The 19064-nt window shown below is 33.2% G+C and overlaps 1 protein-coding gene across 1 annotated transcript in view; it reads left to right on the forward strand.

The window, feature by feature from the left end:
• The first annotated feature begins 4969 nt into the window (after positions 1–4969).
• LOC108753930 (protein rhomboid-like) overlaps positions 4970–19064 on the forward strand; it is a 181803-nt gene continuing 167708 nt past the window's right edge. The window contains exon 1 of the mRNA XM_018495930.1: positions 4970–5055. The gene's annotated coding sequence lies outside the window, so the exon portion shown is untranslated. The remainder of the gene's footprint in view (positions 5056–19064) is intronic.

Raw genomic sequence — 19064 nt, forward strand, 5'->3', positions numbered from 1 at the left:
CAATTAATTAATGACACATGTACACATACAAACACACATTTTCGCATACAATATTTTAGAGTTATAACCAAATGTCGTTCGCAATGTGTTTCTCGAAACGGCCGAGTTATCGTTCCATATTCGAATTTATCTGGCCCGATACGTACGACTTGACACACGCCGCGAGCGACTTAATTTCCTTTGTCAGGCGATCATATGGGCTGATGCATCGTCTATAAGACGGTATCTTATTTCACATCGTGCATTTTCCCGTGTGCCTTTGCCCGTTTGTATAGCCGCATTTATCATACCGCACATTGTACGCGATATCGACGTGGTTTCGTGGATGCGCATGCAATACAACGGTGTACGTATCTCGAGCGTCACTTAAGCTAATGATATCAGTCACCGATTTATTTACGCCGTTCCTTGGAGTGAAGGAAAAGCGGAAACTATACGACATTCCACGGAATGGTTGACAGAAAAATCTTTCACTGACGACTACTGTCATCTGTCACTCTTTAAATTCTTTGGGGTGAAATGTCACTTTAAAAAATAAAAATGCCGTCACTCTTGAAAAAATGGCAGATTCTTCAATTTTTTATTTTTAGTGAGATTCCACTCTGAAGAATATAGAGAATATGTTTCAGACAGAAAGATGATTAATCAAATCGATATTGATAAATGATCGAATATTAGTTGATATTTTTGTTATTTTTGACCTTGTAATTGTTTCTATGTTAATTCAGCAATTGCGAATTTTTCTGTAAAAGTTCTATTGTCTTCCAGCCAATTCTACAAAGAATTAACACAAAATCAATAAACATATACCATGTATTTTACGTAGAATTTTACGAAAGACAATAGAAATTTTACACAAATATTTGTAATCGGTCGATTAGTATAAAAATAATTATGATACGATTAAAGATGATAAAAATATCAAACAGTATTCGACGTTGATTAGACTACTCATTTTTCGCTGGTTTCCGTTAGTCTGTACAAATGTTGCGTATAATCACGCGTAATGTTATCAAATATTCCGTTATATAATTAAATGCATGATTATCTGAAAATTATTAAATATATTCGTATTAATCGGCGATTATATTACAATTATGAAACATTGTATTCCATCGATTATCTCCGATATATCTTATTGCATTTGTTCGCTCATCCCGAGGGCTCTTTAAGGTACTCAACGACGACGTTTCGCACGCACTAAAGCGTAAGTGCTCGCAACAGCCATTATATCCACTATATTCCCCGCGATATCGCCCTCCTGGCGGGGTGCACGGATGCACATGCATTCGGGCAATATGGTTACGCGGTTCACTAAAGTTAAACACGTTCCTTGCATAACAACATCCCCCCGCGCGCGCGCGCGCACACAGGTACACCGCGATAGGAACAAACACTGATAAAGCAACGCACGTCGTTCTCCTCGTAGAAACGCGTCACGGAACGAGGAGGATGCACTAACGTCGGGTATGATGCGGCAGGAGCGCGGAAAGTGCTGCAGCAAACCGCCATTCGCTTGTCAGGTAATTGCATTACGTATTGACTCAGCCCCTAGAGGTGCAGGGTTAAGCGAGTGACGACGGTGGACGACCGCACGAGGCCAGCTTGAATATTAATTACCTGGTAATTTCAAATTTAATGGCCTCGCTTCGCGTGCTATTGCGAGACTTTCGTAAGTTTTCGACGACCTTTCCTCAGTAGTGGCGCGGATGCGCTGATCGATGGTGGTTTTTGTGTATATAGAAGTTGAAGGAATCAGGAGATCTTATTGTCGAAAACCATCGCGTACGAAAATACTGAGAAAATTTTTAATATATAACGTAATTACATAATGTATACTACAGTATACTATTTTTGTATGTATTCTGTAAACAGCAAAAATGATGATTTTTGGATTATGTCGTAGCAGATATAAACGAGATGGATTGCAATTTAATCTCCAGCATTTAAAATTCGTTTTATTTCTATTTTCTTTGTTGTACTATTGCCGCTTTTTTGAGAAATTGCAAGAGTAATGATAGACAATATATAGGTAAGGAGAATGTATAGTATATAGTAAAATTAGTTATTAAAATCACGTTTTTGTCATAAACATGAATTTTTTCACTCGATAAAAATGGATAATTACATATATATTTATGTGACATGAAATTTAATTAATAAAACAAAAAATTTATCTTTGGAATAGGTAAATTACGTTTAATAATTGTTTATCATCAATGATAAATTAAAAAACTGTATCTATATATGATATACGTATATACCAAAAATTAATTTTATCGACGGCTTTCAATATTGTTATATTTCTCAATTTTGCGCGAAATAAAAAAGAAATTGATAAAAATGGATCTTTAATCCAATGTCGATACCTTTGTAATTTAAATCGAATGACAATTCTGTCATCTCGCCAGAGCGATAATATTTATCACGAGGTAGAGGGAGCTTAACGAGTTATTTAAATAGTTTCGCACGAACGATGATGGTTTTATCTCATTATGAGCTTATCAACTCGCGATAGGCGTTGTGCCAACGGAAAACTTGATTTGATCGATTTTCACGGATAAATGAACCCGACGTCAATGTGTTACCTATAGTGTATACTTTCGATTATAACCTGTCGCTGCTTTATATCCTTTAATTTCGTCGTGTACACCAGGAAATTTGCGAAAAGATTGTTGGCAATACGTCGATTTCGCGCACGTTGAACAACGCTTTTAACGCGCGGCCGCGATAAAAGTTTAATGTAACACACAACTCGCAGCCATGAAATTTTCAATCAACGGACTCTCCGTTTTATCCGAGACAGATTGTTACTCTGTTGCAGAAAACGACACATACCCATCCTGCCAGTAAATCTCAATCAACACGCATTTAACGTACACAACCGTGTCCAATCTCTCGATCTAATACTGGGAAAGTGTTGCAATTTACGGCGACACGGGTGCTTTATTAGGAACTTCCGAAACTTTTGAATAAAATGCGAAAGCAGGAACGTTCCTGCGAAGCACGATATATTGTATATGCATCCGAATACACAAGTGTTACAAGATAGAATATTTTTTCATTTACTTTGTACTTAATTTAATTTCTAACGAAATATTGATATCGCTTTTTAGGCTTTCACGACTGTTATCTTTAAAGATATCAGGGGTGCGTCCCAAAACTTGACTCTGTCAACTCCGAGTATCTTTTATCTTTATTCAACATTCGGTGACCAACAGGATAAAATGATACTCGAGTTGACAGAGTTGAATTTTGGAACGCAACCCAGAATATTTAAGAGTTATCGCCATGTTTTTGTCCATTACTAGGGCGAGAAGCCCTAATACAATATTAGTACATCCTCCTCGCCCTGAAGTGAACGGCAAGGTTCACGAAACGTGGCATTAGTAATGGACAACACAAAACACGGCGATGGCCCGCAAATCTTCTAATATCTTTAAATATTTTTGATATTTTTTAAGATTTTAAACGAAATCTTTTTCAAAGATTCAGAATTGCTTGTGGATTATACAGTTTATTTTTTAAACATTCTTAAATAAAACCTTTATATAATTTAGATAAGAGAAACATTCAATATAAAGTATTATTATCAAAATATAATACACTGCTACCAAAATTGTGTTACAAAATTGAACAAAAAATTCGTTGTTGGAAAGAAAAATTTATTGGTCTGGAATATCTCACGTGCAATTTTTATATCGAGTGCGTCGAATAAAAAAGTTGGCGATTAATTGTACATATATGTATATTGTATTCTTTAGTTTATTTTTACATTTTATTTAAGTATTATTATTTATTTCATACAATGTCGAGCGAAGTAATGTTTTTATTTTCATTGCTTGAAATGCGAACAGAGAACAACGATCGATTATTTGTTAATCCTCTGGGCTCGAATAACAAAGTATGATATGAGTTATATTTATCATGTTTATATAACTACAGTACACACAATTAAAAAATGTGTAAAGTTATTAGGAACATTTTCTGAAAACGATAAAACGTTTGTTAAAGTTTAAATATATTGTACTCAAAGAAATTAATTATAGCACGAAAATTTGTTTTATTGTAAGTCGAACTTTTAGACAGTTTTCAGGTGTATACACATATCTACTGTATTTTTCTTATGGATGATTGCAAATAATATTTTAGTCAGGAAAAATATATTTTACCAACATCGAGCAAATGTTATCACACGCAGTTGTTATCACATTTCGCCTAATTTTTTTACTTTTTTAGTGATGCTACAGTACCGTCTGCGCTTTTTAGCATATATCGCATGCTTTTATTTCCGGATAACGTATAATGTGTAAAGCTTAACTTTTCTGCTCGCATTTTAGAATACTTTATGAAAATGTCCCGTAATGTTGTGATTAACGGGATAACGAGATACATATGTAAATGGAGCAAAAGTTCCATTTCGCTTATTTGAAAAATATTACGACTCAACACAATAATTTCTTTAATTGAAATAAAGATAGTTTTTTTTTATGATTTATCAAATAAAGCAAATGTAATTAATTTAAGTTAAATTAAAATGATTGATATATTTGTGGATGCAATATTTTTTAATAACATTATGATATCTTTTAATTTTATTATATCTATTTAGTAATTAATAAAATCTGTTTTTTAATTATTTTATATATAAATGTTAAAAATTCATAATTTTAAAAGAATACATATTTTAGTATTATAATTATCCTGATTATTTTTTCTTTTATGCGTAAAATTTTTTTATATACATAAATGAAGGAAAAGTTCCATTTCGGTAAATATAGATTGATATAATCTAAATTTCTTTTAATGCATTCTTTTAAAATAAAGACCTTTCTAGAATAATCGTTCCTTTTTTTCTAAATTTGCAGCTCGTTTCACGTTGAGAGCGTTTTGCGAAACTTTAACTATCAAGAGAAGATCCTCAATGATCCACACGAGAAACATTCTAGAAGAGAAAAAGATACGGAGTCGAAATAAAGCAGATGTTAGATGGCAGTCTTTGAATTTTAAGCCTGTACTTCTGGTCCAACTTCCGCTCATCATCAATCTATGTAGGTAAGTAAATGTCATGTGTAGGAATGCATATTTTTTGCGGTGTATTATATCGTTATAGTTAATAGCATGTTTTTTTATATTTTAGTGTGAAAGTTAAGACATATTTTATCGATTTGTTTAAATACATGAGCTTTTTATTTTGGCAGTGATACAAATCTATTTTTTATATCAATTTTATCTTGATATATGTATCTTTAATGTGTTTTACCGAAATTAAATTTATCCTACTTTCAAAATAAGCGGCACAAATAACAGAGCTGCCAAAGCGCAATATAATATTGTTAAAAATTTAATATTATTTATGCTTTCATATCGTTTAAAAAGAAAAATATCACATCTCTCTGTGTTGCATAAAAACAATGAATATATTATTCAATTTTACGACAGTATTTAATTAACGGAGAATATATCATATAAAATAGAAGTATAAAACAGTTTTAACATGAAGTTAATTTGATCTTATATTTATATATAAAAGTCATTTCACTAATTTCTTATTAAATTGTAGCCCCTTGAATCTGTTTCTATGGTAAATACTTAATGAAAGAAACTAAAAAAATGATTATGAACTAACATTTTCATAAAATATCTTATACCTTTGTAAAAAATGTTGTACGTAATGAGAAAATTAACGGCCAATCCGACTTGTACGTGAAAAGCTTTACCTTCTTATTTCATTAATTATTTATTTTGTGATGCGTCTTTCATTGCGAAAATATATATGGCATAAAATAAAATGGAATGTGTGTGTGTGTGTGTGTGTGTGTGTGAGAGAGAGAGAGAGAGAGAGAGAGAGAGAGAGAGAGAGAGAGAAGGAGAAGAAGAAGAGTACATTTCGTTACTTTTTTTTTATTCAAACAAAACAAAAATATGCAAGCTAAATTAATAATATCTTCTGTGGAAATTATTTAGTAATGCTTACGTGAAAACAATATTATACATACATGTTTAATCAATTCTATGAATATTTCGATCACTCAGCGCGATGTTTCATGAGCTACGCATCCGGATATTCAAAATTTTGCACGATATTTGTTAAGTAGCAATCAAACGTAAATGATATAATCATGTTCGCGAGTTCGGCGCGTATATATTCGAATTGATGATCAAGTTTCGTGCTTTCCCGACGGCTTCGTTTCCAGATAATATATTTATAGCGCACGAACGCGCGTGCACGGCACGCGACGCGTACGCTCGATTCATTCGGCCGATGATCGGTAACTTTTGCGCGAATACATTGATAGGTGTTGCGCGATGCAACGGCTGAACGCACCGACGCACGGACGACGGAGGCTGCAACGCGGTGTAAAACTGCGAAGCGCGACTGGCATCGTAATTTACTGTTTACGGCCGGACTTTCCCAAATCCCTTCTAGTGCTCTCTGACACGCACGCCGCCCGTATTTATATGTGCTCGTCGCGACGAGCTGGGCTTGAATGTGTGGTTAGCATGGGAATGTGTACACATGCGATGCAACCGCCAGGGTGCTTTCTGACCCTTTCTCCGACATCGCTGAAAATTTTCCAGCGGCTATTTATCGTGTTTACGTCCCTACCAAGTTTAGCTACATGTAATTTGTGATCTGGCGGTTGGTATTGAATGATATGTGTGTGTGTGTGTTATTATTGTTTACGAGATTAAAATGAGATTTATTGTGTACGATATCTTATTAAATCGTGGTAAAATAATATTCTAAAAAAAATATTATACATATTTTTAGATTTGATTTTAGAATATTTTTTTTAGATATAAAAACGAAAAATATCAATATATTCTACGAATTAAAAAAATTAATAATTAATGTTCACGTAATATGAAAATTATAAATTTGCAAATATCACTTTATTTCATAAAGTTATTTTTACTATAAATGATGTATTAAAGGACATTTTTATGAATCGATTAAGACTGTATACAACACAGAATTTGCAGCGATATCGTTGCAAAATCTCTGCAATATTGCTATAACATGCAATGTTGCAGCAGTATTACTGCAACTTTGTACTGTAGAGGACGTATTTTGTTCTGAAAGATTGAATAAGTATCTATCTTGTAACTAATTAGAATAATCGAATATTCTTAATGCAAATATTGAGTCAATTTTATACAGACGAAAAGAAATGTTGCATTTGAAATAAATTGCAAGCTTACGTTATATGCATGCTCAATATTGTTGAAGGAGCTGTATAGAGTTTCGAGTCAAAAGGATAAATCGAAAAAAATAAAGAGATTCTATTATCGATTTCACAGGCGATTGAAAGCTTTATTATGCTGTTATTATTTATTTTGAAGATAGAGACAGAGAAATATTTATAGAAATAATTATACTTTTATGAGCAATAAGAATTTATAAAATAATACATTTCTATTTACATTAAATGTTTTGTAAATATTTTTTTCAGTAGTGAGATTTTTTATTTCAACGAATATCCAGATGATTCATTTTAAATGTTTATTTTAAATATTTTAGTTATTTCTTATTTAAAAAAATATTTTGAATAAAATTTAGTAATATGTTATTGCATACTTTTCTTTAAAAGATATTAAAAATTTTTGTAAATTATTAATATTTTAATCGCTTTATTTTAATACTTTTAAATATTGAATAGTTATAAAAGAGAATTATATTATATATATGTATAAGAAAAATATAATTTCTTCCCTTTAAAATAATATTGCGTTTTATAAGAAATGCATGATGTAAAAAAAAATGTTTAGTTATTTGTGTACCACATATTCCATTAAAATTAAAAAGTTTTATACGAAATGTTATTTTTTAAAAGAAGAAATAATTTTGAAGTATTTAAAACGAGCATTTAAAATGTGTTATCCTGGATCGTGGATAAAACGCCTTTGTATTCAACTCAATTAAAATTCAAATTTTCCTTATAAATATTTTAATATGTATTTTATGTAGTTTGCTGTGTTGAATTGATAATGTTATACAGCTCAAAATTCAAATTTTTGCAAAAAAAGCTTGGAAAACTATTTGCGATCCCTATATACAATTTTAAAAATTGTAAAAATTATTAAATATAACGTAATGAGAAATGGGTAAAATTTTTTAATAAATAATCCGGTGAGCAAAGAATAATATTTCACAGTCTTTTTAACTGTGTGAGTCTATTAAAATAATATGAGATACGTTATATGCTGTTATTTACAATGTTTGCCAACGCGGCAGGTTTTAAAAGTCATACTCTTCCGCCGCACTTCACGTATCTGCCTTTATTATTTGAATACTACTCTCACGAACGAGCAAAATAAATTTTGAAAAGAATACAGAAGCGGCTATAAAAATATTTTTCCACTCGCCACATATGCGGTTGTTATTCGCATCTATTTCGGTAAAAATACTTCTCGTTGTCCGTGAAGCGGCGCATAAATCTGTCATTGTCACGACAAAATCGTGAGACTATTATGGAATAACCGCGGCGAGTGCACACTTCCTGTTTCCTTCCGAGATAACTTACAGAGTCCGTATTACTGTTTTGTTCTTAAAGACGTTGCTCAATTTCCTTTCAAAGTGAAATCCTGATCGCCGCTCTCGTAAAGTTATCCGAACGCAAGTTGAGAGATTGAAGTTCGTATTGAACAGAAAGTACTTGTTCGAAATTGGTTGGAAATAAGGTTAATTAAGGATTAAGAGCAAGGAAGCATTCGTAAAGTATAGACGAAGGTATGGGACGTGATCTAAGTTTCGGATAACAGCAGGTGCAGTTGCATCGCTGCATCGGTAGCGCTGCATGTAGTATTCTGTCTTCGATGTGTGGCAGGCGAATATTGCTCCGAGGATCGTTAAAAACTTTATGCCTTGTTAACTTGCGCAAGGAGCATCATTATATTGGAAGGAAAGAGTATAAATCTCGTTTCGCGTTTTGTAAAAAAATAAAGGAAATATCGCGAAAGGAGAAGTATGCGAGAGGAGAAGTATGCGAGACTTTCTGCCAAGAAACTGGAAACATTTCAAACTTATCTAATCTATGTATTACGAATTATTGTTTTTTTTTTATTCCAGTTAATAACATTGCTTGTGCAGCATCACACTGTGTCAAAAAGTAACAAACAAAACTTTTCTAATTAAAACAGCTTGTTATATTATTAAACAACGTTATCGCACACAAGAAAACTTTTACTAGATAGTAAAAATAATTTCCATGCTTGATTATATAAATTTATATTTAATATTTATAATACAACTTTTATCAAATATAACAACAAATAGTGCTGTTAAAATATTACTTTTTACATACCAATACTATTTCATATACATCAAGCAATTTATTTTTTATTTACTGTGGGAAGTCTAACAGAAGTACGGAACATGCCCACCAAGTTAATGTCAAAATCGATTGTAACTATGATCAAACGTATTGCTCGTCGCAGTCTAAACAGTGCAAGAGGATATGAATTGATTGATCTCCCGACTTTGAGCATGGGACACTGTTTGCTTACTAGTGGTGTTCCTAGTTACTCAGGTCTTCATCGGGTCAATGCATCGAATTACTGTATCGAATTTCAACTACGCAACCAGCCATTGCAGTAACCATTAATGTGCGAATATTATCCAGTTTACGGAATAATAATTATATCGTAAAAAGATATACATATTTTTAAATATAATTTGCTAACATTTTTTTATTAAAATAACTAAAATTGAAATGAAATAGTGTAGTAAAAAAATATAACATTTTAGTAATAATAGTTCTGAAATAGTTTTTAGTTAAAAGTTTATTAAATAATTAAAAGTTTTGAAATAATGTTATTCTTTGATTGAAAACATAATTAATTATAGATTCAGATCAGTATCTTGTAAGACGTATTAATTTCGTAGATCTTATTTTATGAATTTATATTTGAAAGATTTATTACTATTTGAAATTTGCCTGCAAATAAACTTTTTTTTCTTATAAGCATATCAAGTATATGTATAATTGATTTATACATATAATTGATTAATCTTCAATTATGAGCTGAAAATAATTACTGATTTGTCAGGTTCAATTTACTCGATAATCATAAATAATGAAAGCTTTTTGGAAAAGACGGTTTAATATTGTTTATAATTTACCTCAATATTATCGATGTTTGAAATCAAATTTTGATTACTTTTTATTTTCATATGAGAATTGTGTGTGTATGTACAATATAATGAAAAATACACTATTCGTAATGGAATATGAAATTACGACAAGTTTGAGTATTGGACGAGACATAAATTGTAAAAATGATCACAATATCGAGCTTTAATCCTCTCTTTTAATTTTGTTTGCACTAAAAAACTTTTCAGAATAATTCTTTTAATTTTAATAAGAATTAGTTTTAATTGTTTTGAGTTTGTTATAACACATTATGAACAATGCCTAATCATTTAGCCTTTGATAATCATTATTTTTCTTTAATATAATTACGGATGTAAGTTCGTATAATTTTACACACATACAAAGTGTCCCGAATTTAAATGGCCATATTTTGCGTAAAGGATCGATAAATTAACAAAAAAAGTCCTTTAGAAATATGCTAGTTTTTGCTTTGCTTCCATTTTTGTATTTATTTATTACTTATTCATTCACACTTATATACATGTATTTGAGATATTCATTATTATATAAAAGCAATATTCTATTGTGATTATATATAATATTTCAAAATGAGAAAAACAGGAAGAGAATTTCTGTATATTAAATAATTTATAATACACAATAAGAAATAATTTGCTTTTTTAATTATCTTCGCAGAGATATTACGAAACGTATTAATTTCTTTTTTATTCGTAGATTACACGTTCGTAAAAGAATATTGCGGTTTATATTAGACTCATAATTATTAAACATATGCAGAATATTAAAAGATCGCGGGCATAGATAAATGTCAATGGCTGCAGAATAAAACGACAATGAGCTCGTAATTAATCTTCGTTCCCCGTAGAATAAAGACAAGTAGACTTAAAGTCTGCTGTGCGAGACGCGAATGCGCACCATTTAATAGTCAATTAAAGCATTATTTGAAATAATAATTTCTCGTTTGTCGGCAATGATAACGTTGTCTAATGTTTCACCTTTACATTCGCAGGCGAGTCTGAGCCACCAATGATGAGTCATTTCGTCTCGCATAATTCAGAATCAACCGCCATTATCCGCGTGACGGCTTAACAATACCCGCGGCATAGATATTATATACTATATTTCTAAATCCGCGTAGAACTGCAAATACTCGGCCAGAACTCTACCGCGAGCACATCCGTACCGAAGCTGTTCTGTAGTTCGCGGATTTTGGGATAAAAACGGATTGACGTTCGCTTTATTTTCCTCCCTTTAAACCGCGGATGAGCGGAGGGAATATTACTCTATTATCTATAACGGTTTTTACAGCTTATCGCGCTCCCCATTCGTGTTTCCTTCCGTTTTACTCAACCGGCGAAAAGACACTTGTGAACTTACGTGAGCGGATTTGTGAACAAAAATGCGGGAGGGACGATTTTATTTCGTCGGCGTTACGCATCGTCGCCGATGTAATTCAGTTACCAAGATAAAACTTGGTTGTTGCTCGTTTCATTTTTTATTCATAACGTAGATAATTATTAAAAAAATTCATTTAATTCGGCGTTAATCAGAAATTTTAACAATCATTCAAACATTCTAAATTATACACGTAAAAGCTTTATACAAAATGCAGACGAGATACACAAGATATACATAGAAAATCCGTTCGTGACTGCAGCGCTATACAAAGTGCGAAATGCAGGACGATATATTCCGTTTCGTTCGGCAATGTAATATCTAAAATGCGAACAAAGCGCCGATTAATTTCCTGATATCCCACCGAGCCGGTGACGAGCGACGGGGATAGGAGAGGAAGGCTTTTGTGTCGAACGTATCGACACTTGAAGCCGGGTGGATTGGTGCATCGGTTTCATCGATGCACCGTGCACGATGTATGCAAGGGACGCGAGAGGAAGAGTGTACGTATATATGACATAGGTGGAATATAGGCGAGCCATGATGTGACGGACCATTGTGTGGTTTCCTATGGCAAATATCGCGCACACACGAGAGACACGAGTAAACATGGTCACGTATCGTGGTGCATACAAGTGCGGAGACACGCGTGCGTGCGTGCGTGCATGCATACGCGGTTGCCCGGCGTTAAACCAGCGTTAACAAGCCGACGCTGAATCGCGCTCGCTTTGTGCGCGTGCATAGTCCTTGAGCTATCGATCTACCATCGAATATCGTCCCGTGAAATCCACTGTGGAGCTTATCGTGTGAGACAGGTGCCGCGTTTTTTTAAATGGCCGTCCGTGATAACTGACTGTAAGCTGCAAAGTCGCACGGAATGTAAGTAAGCACTGATATGCGATGAGACATCGCTCATCTTAGGAGAATGAAAAGTCGCGATTTCGAGATTTGTTTCTCTTGAGTCAAAATTATCAATATTTCACAAACGTATTTCTTTTCTATAAGACAGCACTATTGCTGATACTTCTTTTGACTACTTCTATATTGTATCTTGCTTTACACATTGTTCTATTTTCTTTGTATCGCACGTCAATAGAGTTATTATTATTGTTATATTTGAAAAAAAGAAATTTTTTAAATAGACGCTCAACTTCAATAGGCTCTTTTTGTTTATAATGTTAAATTATATCCAATTTTAGTTGTTTACAAACACTAACAATTTTAATTATTTCTATAAGTTGCTACTATTCCTATTCAATATGTTGTTTAATTTAACTAAAAACAATGGAGTGTTAATATATGGTTTAACTTAAGAAAATGTCGTATTAAATTTAGTTTATTATTTCATGCATGTATATGTTCATATACAGATGGAATTTATTATGAAACTAACTATACCAACGGATTGATTTACATTTTGATGATGGAAGTTAAAAACGATAACATGTTATTTTTAACTCAAGGGATTAGATTGCTATAGCTCTGTTTATGGCTGCATATCGTAAAGTGCATGATACGCGTATATCGTAAAATGCATGATGTATTATTATTTTATTCCTGTTATTCACCGAATGTTAAACAAAGATCAAATGACACATCGCTTTATAGAACCCAATCCCTTGAGTAAAATAATATTTTATTACATTTCTGTGATTATAGTTTCAAGGTAAATAACATCTATAATGTACATAATAAATAATAAATTAAATTTGAGTCAAATTTAATACACTTTTTTGAGTTAAATTGATTAATTCCGTTGTTATTTAAATTAACAACATATGGAGCAGCAGCGGCGATATACAAAATTAATTAAAAATAACTGAAATTGGACTGTTAAATTTATAATTTGACATTATAAATTTAACAGTGTAATTAGTGAACTTTAATAGATTTTTAAACGGATTAATAGGGCAAGAAGTGATTTTCATGATCGGAGATAATTGAACTTAGGAGATACCATATTTAATATAAGAAAATTTATATTAAATATTTTTTTCAATAAAAAATCTGCTCTCTCTCTTGATGGATTTCCAATTGCAGAGAAGTAACATCGATTGAGTAGTACGCTTCATATTTGAAATATGTCGAAAACCATCAAATGCAAATTGTGAAAGTAACGCGTCATCCGCCTATCCATATAGGCAAAAAGAAAGAGTGTAAATTGGAAAACTAATAAACGGAAATGTCGAGATGTGGTCTTGACTTTTTTGTCAGAAAGATATAAAAACTTCGAGTGTGCGATAGCGCACAAATTTCTGCTTATATCGCTGCGGCCCCCGAGGCGTAATTCGATGATATTCGCTCGGGTAACTTTTGAATGTCTACGAGCATTCGCACTGCCTTCATCGAGCAGGAAATGGTCACGGGGAAACCGTTTTGCCATGGTCCCTCGAGTAGCCAAAACCGATTTTCACGCTCGGCGAAGCAATCGGCCGGCGATTCGCGACCAATGTAAGCACGTAATTTGACCGGACGCCGATCCGGTTCAACGTTATTTATGTATGCATATGCATACGGTGTAATATAGTCGGGACACGCCGCCGGCACTTGTCGCACTTGCACGGTGTTTCTCATTGATAACTCAGTACTTGTTTCACCGCGTTTCGTGCTGTGAAACTGCAGCTCGTTGCAACTTGACGCAGCTTTGTATTACCTTTGCAAATTCGTGGTTGGATTTTGCCGCGTATCGGGATCTCCGCTAAATGAAAATCAAGAATCGTGTCAATTAGCACATCCCTATGAACAAAATAGTTTCTGTGAATCCAAGTTGAAAATTTAATTTAAATTATGTCAGTTGTTCTTTCGACGTGAATACGTCATTCGTGGTGTAAAACCACTACAAAATAGCCTGTCAAGAATAATTAGCGTTTTACTTTCCAATTATTTATGGTAATTATTAATTTCAATATAACCACTTTCTAATTATTTATGAGTATTTATACATACTTATTAATTTCCGTATTATTGACATATTATTTTGTACATCATTTTATTTAACGTTTTTAATTAATCTTATTCTCAGTAAAGTTTACAGAATTTGTTCTGTACAGAGTAGTTTCTTAATTTTGTGAAATCCATTAACAAAATGACATTATACTTATTGCAAAATTCCGTACTTTACTTCTTTGGTAAGTGTTCAGGAACGCTCGTATTCCATGAAACCATTAAACCCTGTGCCAAAAAGCATTGACTTTTATTCGGGAAGATAAAGACCTGTGTCGCATCCAAAGAACTTTCCTCATTTTTCTCGTTTATCTAAGCGATGCGTAACGAATTCTTTAACGGAACAACGTGGAAGGGCATTGAGGAATGGTGTGAGAGATTATTCTACTTTACGGGAAAAACGCAGCAACAAAGTCAAACAAAGCGAAGTGAAAAGAAGTCTAAACGGCAATAAAGCAGACGCGAAAACTCGATACTCATGATCTTGACTCTCTTTTTGCCGCGAAAGTGTTTTTCCACTAAAGAAGTTTCTTTCGCGTGGGGAAACTTGACTTTCTTATTTCTCCTCGGTATCATCTGACGACGTTCCAACTACATAGGAATGTTGAGATAAGCATTCAATCAAACTTTAAAAGCACACCACAACTCTATCGTTTCTCTTAACGAAATCGCTCATTAATTTCGAGAAATGATGATAGTCGAAGATTAAAGCTATACCACATACATCACTCAAAAATACATTTATTTCTACATATAAAATATTATATGACATAAAATATAAGATATTTTATATTATTTTCAGTTATTTCTTATTTGGTAATTGCGGTTGTAATTGCGAAATATCGAGTTATATTAAAATGTTAGATATTAGTTTAGGATTATTTGCAGTGACTTAATTTCAATTATTTATCGAGAGAAAAAGAGGAGATAATCGTGAAAATAATTGATTATACATTGAAAAAAAAATGTTATAATATTACTTTATATAATTGAAAATAATTCTATTATTGTAATTCAATAACACTTCAATAAAACAAATAAAATTTTATTAAAACAAAAGCATGACGTATTTATTTCATTAATAATGTTATTGAATTAACAAAATTATTTTCAATTAAAATCATTCTTCATATAGAATACAGCTATTCCCGAATATAACTCTTTCTCTCTTTCTCGCTTTCTATGAAAAGTCCTATCGTCAGCCTTTGCATGCTCCTACATTCTCTTTGATGTTTGAATCCCTTCTTCTTCTTCTTCTTATTATTATTTGGATGGCTTCTGCCTTCAGTATTGAGAGGAGACAATACGGCCAGATCACGTCAGGATCTACTCTATGTTTGAATCCCCATTATCTCGCCGCACCGTGTAGAGGAAAACAGACCCCCGCTGCGTGTCAGGAGCAGTCAATATCGCGGTGGAGTTCTATCGCCGGACGGAGGGATGAATACTATACCCTATCCTACCGAGGTGTATCGGGGTGTCTCGTACCCCTGGGGACGTATACAGGGTGCAAGTGGCGGGAAGGGGTCACCCATCTCCTCCTATTACGCGGAGTGACATCCAGGCTAATATCCTTCCACTTCCTGTCATTCCATCCTCGCGCGTCTGCTGCAAGCGCAAAGTGCATGTGCGTGTGCATGTGAACGGCGCGTATACCGAGTCGTAGGGACTCCCCCGGGGACGTCGTGAATCGCGTGGAAAACGATGCCGTCGCGCTTACGTATGCGTCGCGATCCTTTTCTCGTCATGGTGTGAGTCGTTTTCGATGCGGATCAGCGTATTTAAATGTGAACAAAATTGTGAACTTCATTGACATTATTCAATTAAACCGAGAATCTTGCTCGTATACATATTATTTAAAAATGTGTTAATTAATAATTTTAAATGTAATTTTAGGAGAATAATTTCTATTTACTGTACACATATAATACGAAGTACTGTACATACTTACTGTATAATCTCCATGAATTATCACGAGTAAAGGTAAAGATTATTTTCTGATATTTTTTTTTCAATAAAATACAAATTTATTGAATTTGCTTTTATCAATTTGAAAGCAATCGATTTCTGTTTTCACGTAAAGATAAACTATTGAACTATTGAACTGTGAAATCAATTGTATTTTTCTAAAAAAGAAATTAAATGTGTTTGTACAAAAACTAAATGTAAAATCTAACTGCATATTACTACACTGAATTTTTTCATTAACTAGATTTTTATTCTAACTATAGATATTTTAAAAAAAATTGTGCAAAAAGTAATGCATGCAAAAACTTTAGATTTACTTATTTTTAGATAGCAAACAATAAAATAGATTATGTATTTATACAAAGTAAACTTCTAAATTTATTATTTTAAAAAAAGCTGAAAGACTGAGGTCGAATATCTCTTGACTGTCTAACCGTCAATCGAATTAATTACATATCAATTACATGATAACGTTGTTACTGAAGTCCACGAGCGGGAATATTGAAGGTACTGAAATGTATCGAGCAACTTTATGCATTATTATTACGCCGAGGATTGTTTGATATTACAGTTTGCATTTGTTACCTAATAACATCCGGTGATATCTCTGTGCTGTTTGTTTCTCGATTAAAAGTCGTCCGTATGCTCATGTTACCAGATTCTACATGTGTGGAATCCGCCGGTAAAGGGGATTTCATGCAATAATTATCGTGTACGTTAGAAGGGATCAAGTCTCGGACCCTAATTAGCGCGAGTTGACATTTCCCGGCCAATTGGCTCTGTCAGTCGCGCAAAGCTTATCCAGTTACAGAGAAAACATTATTTTAAAAGAATACCCTGATATCTGAATTCTCGATAGTAATGAAAACTTTAAAAGAAATTAAACCTAATAAGAAAAATAATATAGAAAAAATAGTACAAGATATTTTTTCATTATACTAGACTTACACAAAGGACTGAAATGATTCATATGTAAGATCTGGATCTAGATATCCTAAAGTGATATACATCTTATTATCGAAAGTGACATATCCTGAATCCATCTCCTGTAAATCGCGAAGCGAGAGAGCGAATAATTAACAGTCTAATGACCTACTAACACGAATTATAAATAATTATAACGCAGAGGTATATGGGAAATCAGTGGACTGGCACTTAGTACGTGAAGCTAAAGGCCGTATCAGACTATCGACTCTGCAAGCCGACCCGACTGCCGATTCTGACTGCCGATTCTAATTGATCGATCATACTTGATGTTTGCCGACGATTCCTACCGACTGATTCGACATGTCTTTATAGACTATAGATTCATATATATGGATTGTATAAAAGAGTAAAATTTACTAACACGCAAGCAAATCTCAGAATTGTGTCGGACATAATACGATATCTTTTAGGTAATCCGGCTGATAGATTCACAAAACTTCTTAACATGCAATGCATTTTTTCCTAGATTATGAATGTAAATATCGTAACTGTATCATATCATTGTGAATTTTGGTCTGTTTTCTATTCCTGCAGGGAATATCCTTCTAGGCTGTTTCTCGCTCTTGACAAATATCAAACATATACCTCGTTTTACTAACTACTTTTTCTTATACTCGAGACAACCGCCAAACTATCACGTGATTAATCTTGTATTTCTATTGATTATAATTCGGATACATATGTATAAATGAATCACTTCTTATTTTCGTATTATTGGTGAAGAAACATGTATTAATTCTTTATAAATAAAGCTTTTTAAAGCTTTTTAAAGCGAATTAAGCACTGATCACTGTGCCAATTCTCAATTGCCCGTTTTGTTCTTAGTTAATTTTATGGTTTATTTCAATATATTGTTACCTTTATAATTTCTGAGTCGCTGACGACGCTGACTCGAAAAATAGATTCGAATCTAAACGCAAGTTGGCAAGTTGGATCCACTCAGTTAGCTCCTATGATTGGTCCGCTGAGGATCAGCAATCAGAATCGGCAGTCGGGTCAGCCTGCAGAGTCAGTAGTCTGATAAGTCTTAAGTAATTTATAAGTCTTAAGTAATTCGATTATAAGTTGAATACTGAGTTATTCCTGGAAAAGAGGCATTACTATCTTCCTTGTAGTATAAATAAACAAGGTGGCCACAATAAAAACCCATTAGCGAAACAGGTAAATAATTGCTTTTATGTCTGGCTACATCACTGTAATAGTAACGCGCTGTTTACATGACGGTGAAATTATCCGGCGGTGAAATTTTGCCGGACACAAATTCGCTGGACAATTTCGCCGGACAATTTCGCCAGACAAATTCGCCGGACAATTTCGCCAGACAAATTCGCCGGACAATTTCGCCGGACAATTTTGCCGGACAAATTTACCGGACAATTTCGCCGGACAATTTTGCCAGACAATTTTGCCGGACAAATTCGCCGGATAATTGACTCCCCAATATTGGCCCAATATTGGAAAACCAATGTATGGCCAATATTAGACAGAGAATGACTCCCCAATATTGGCCACATATTGAAAGAATTCCTTTTGTATAATACAATAGAAAAATAAGTGAAATAATTGTAAATATGTTTTTTGTCTGCAAAGAGAAGAGAGAGGAAAGGAGAGGAAAGAGAGAGAGAGAGAGAGAGAGAGAGAGAGAGAGAGAGA

The sequence above is a fragment of the Trachymyrmex septentrionalis genome, unplaced genomic scaffold (assembly GCF_001594115.1).
Source record: "Trachymyrmex septentrionalis isolate Tsep2-gDNA-1 unplaced genomic scaffold, Tsep1.0 scaffold73, whole genome shotgun sequence".
In the NCBI taxonomy this organism is placed as follows: Eukaryota; Metazoa; Arthropoda; class Insecta; order Hymenoptera; family Formicidae; genus Trachymyrmex; species Trachymyrmex septentrionalis.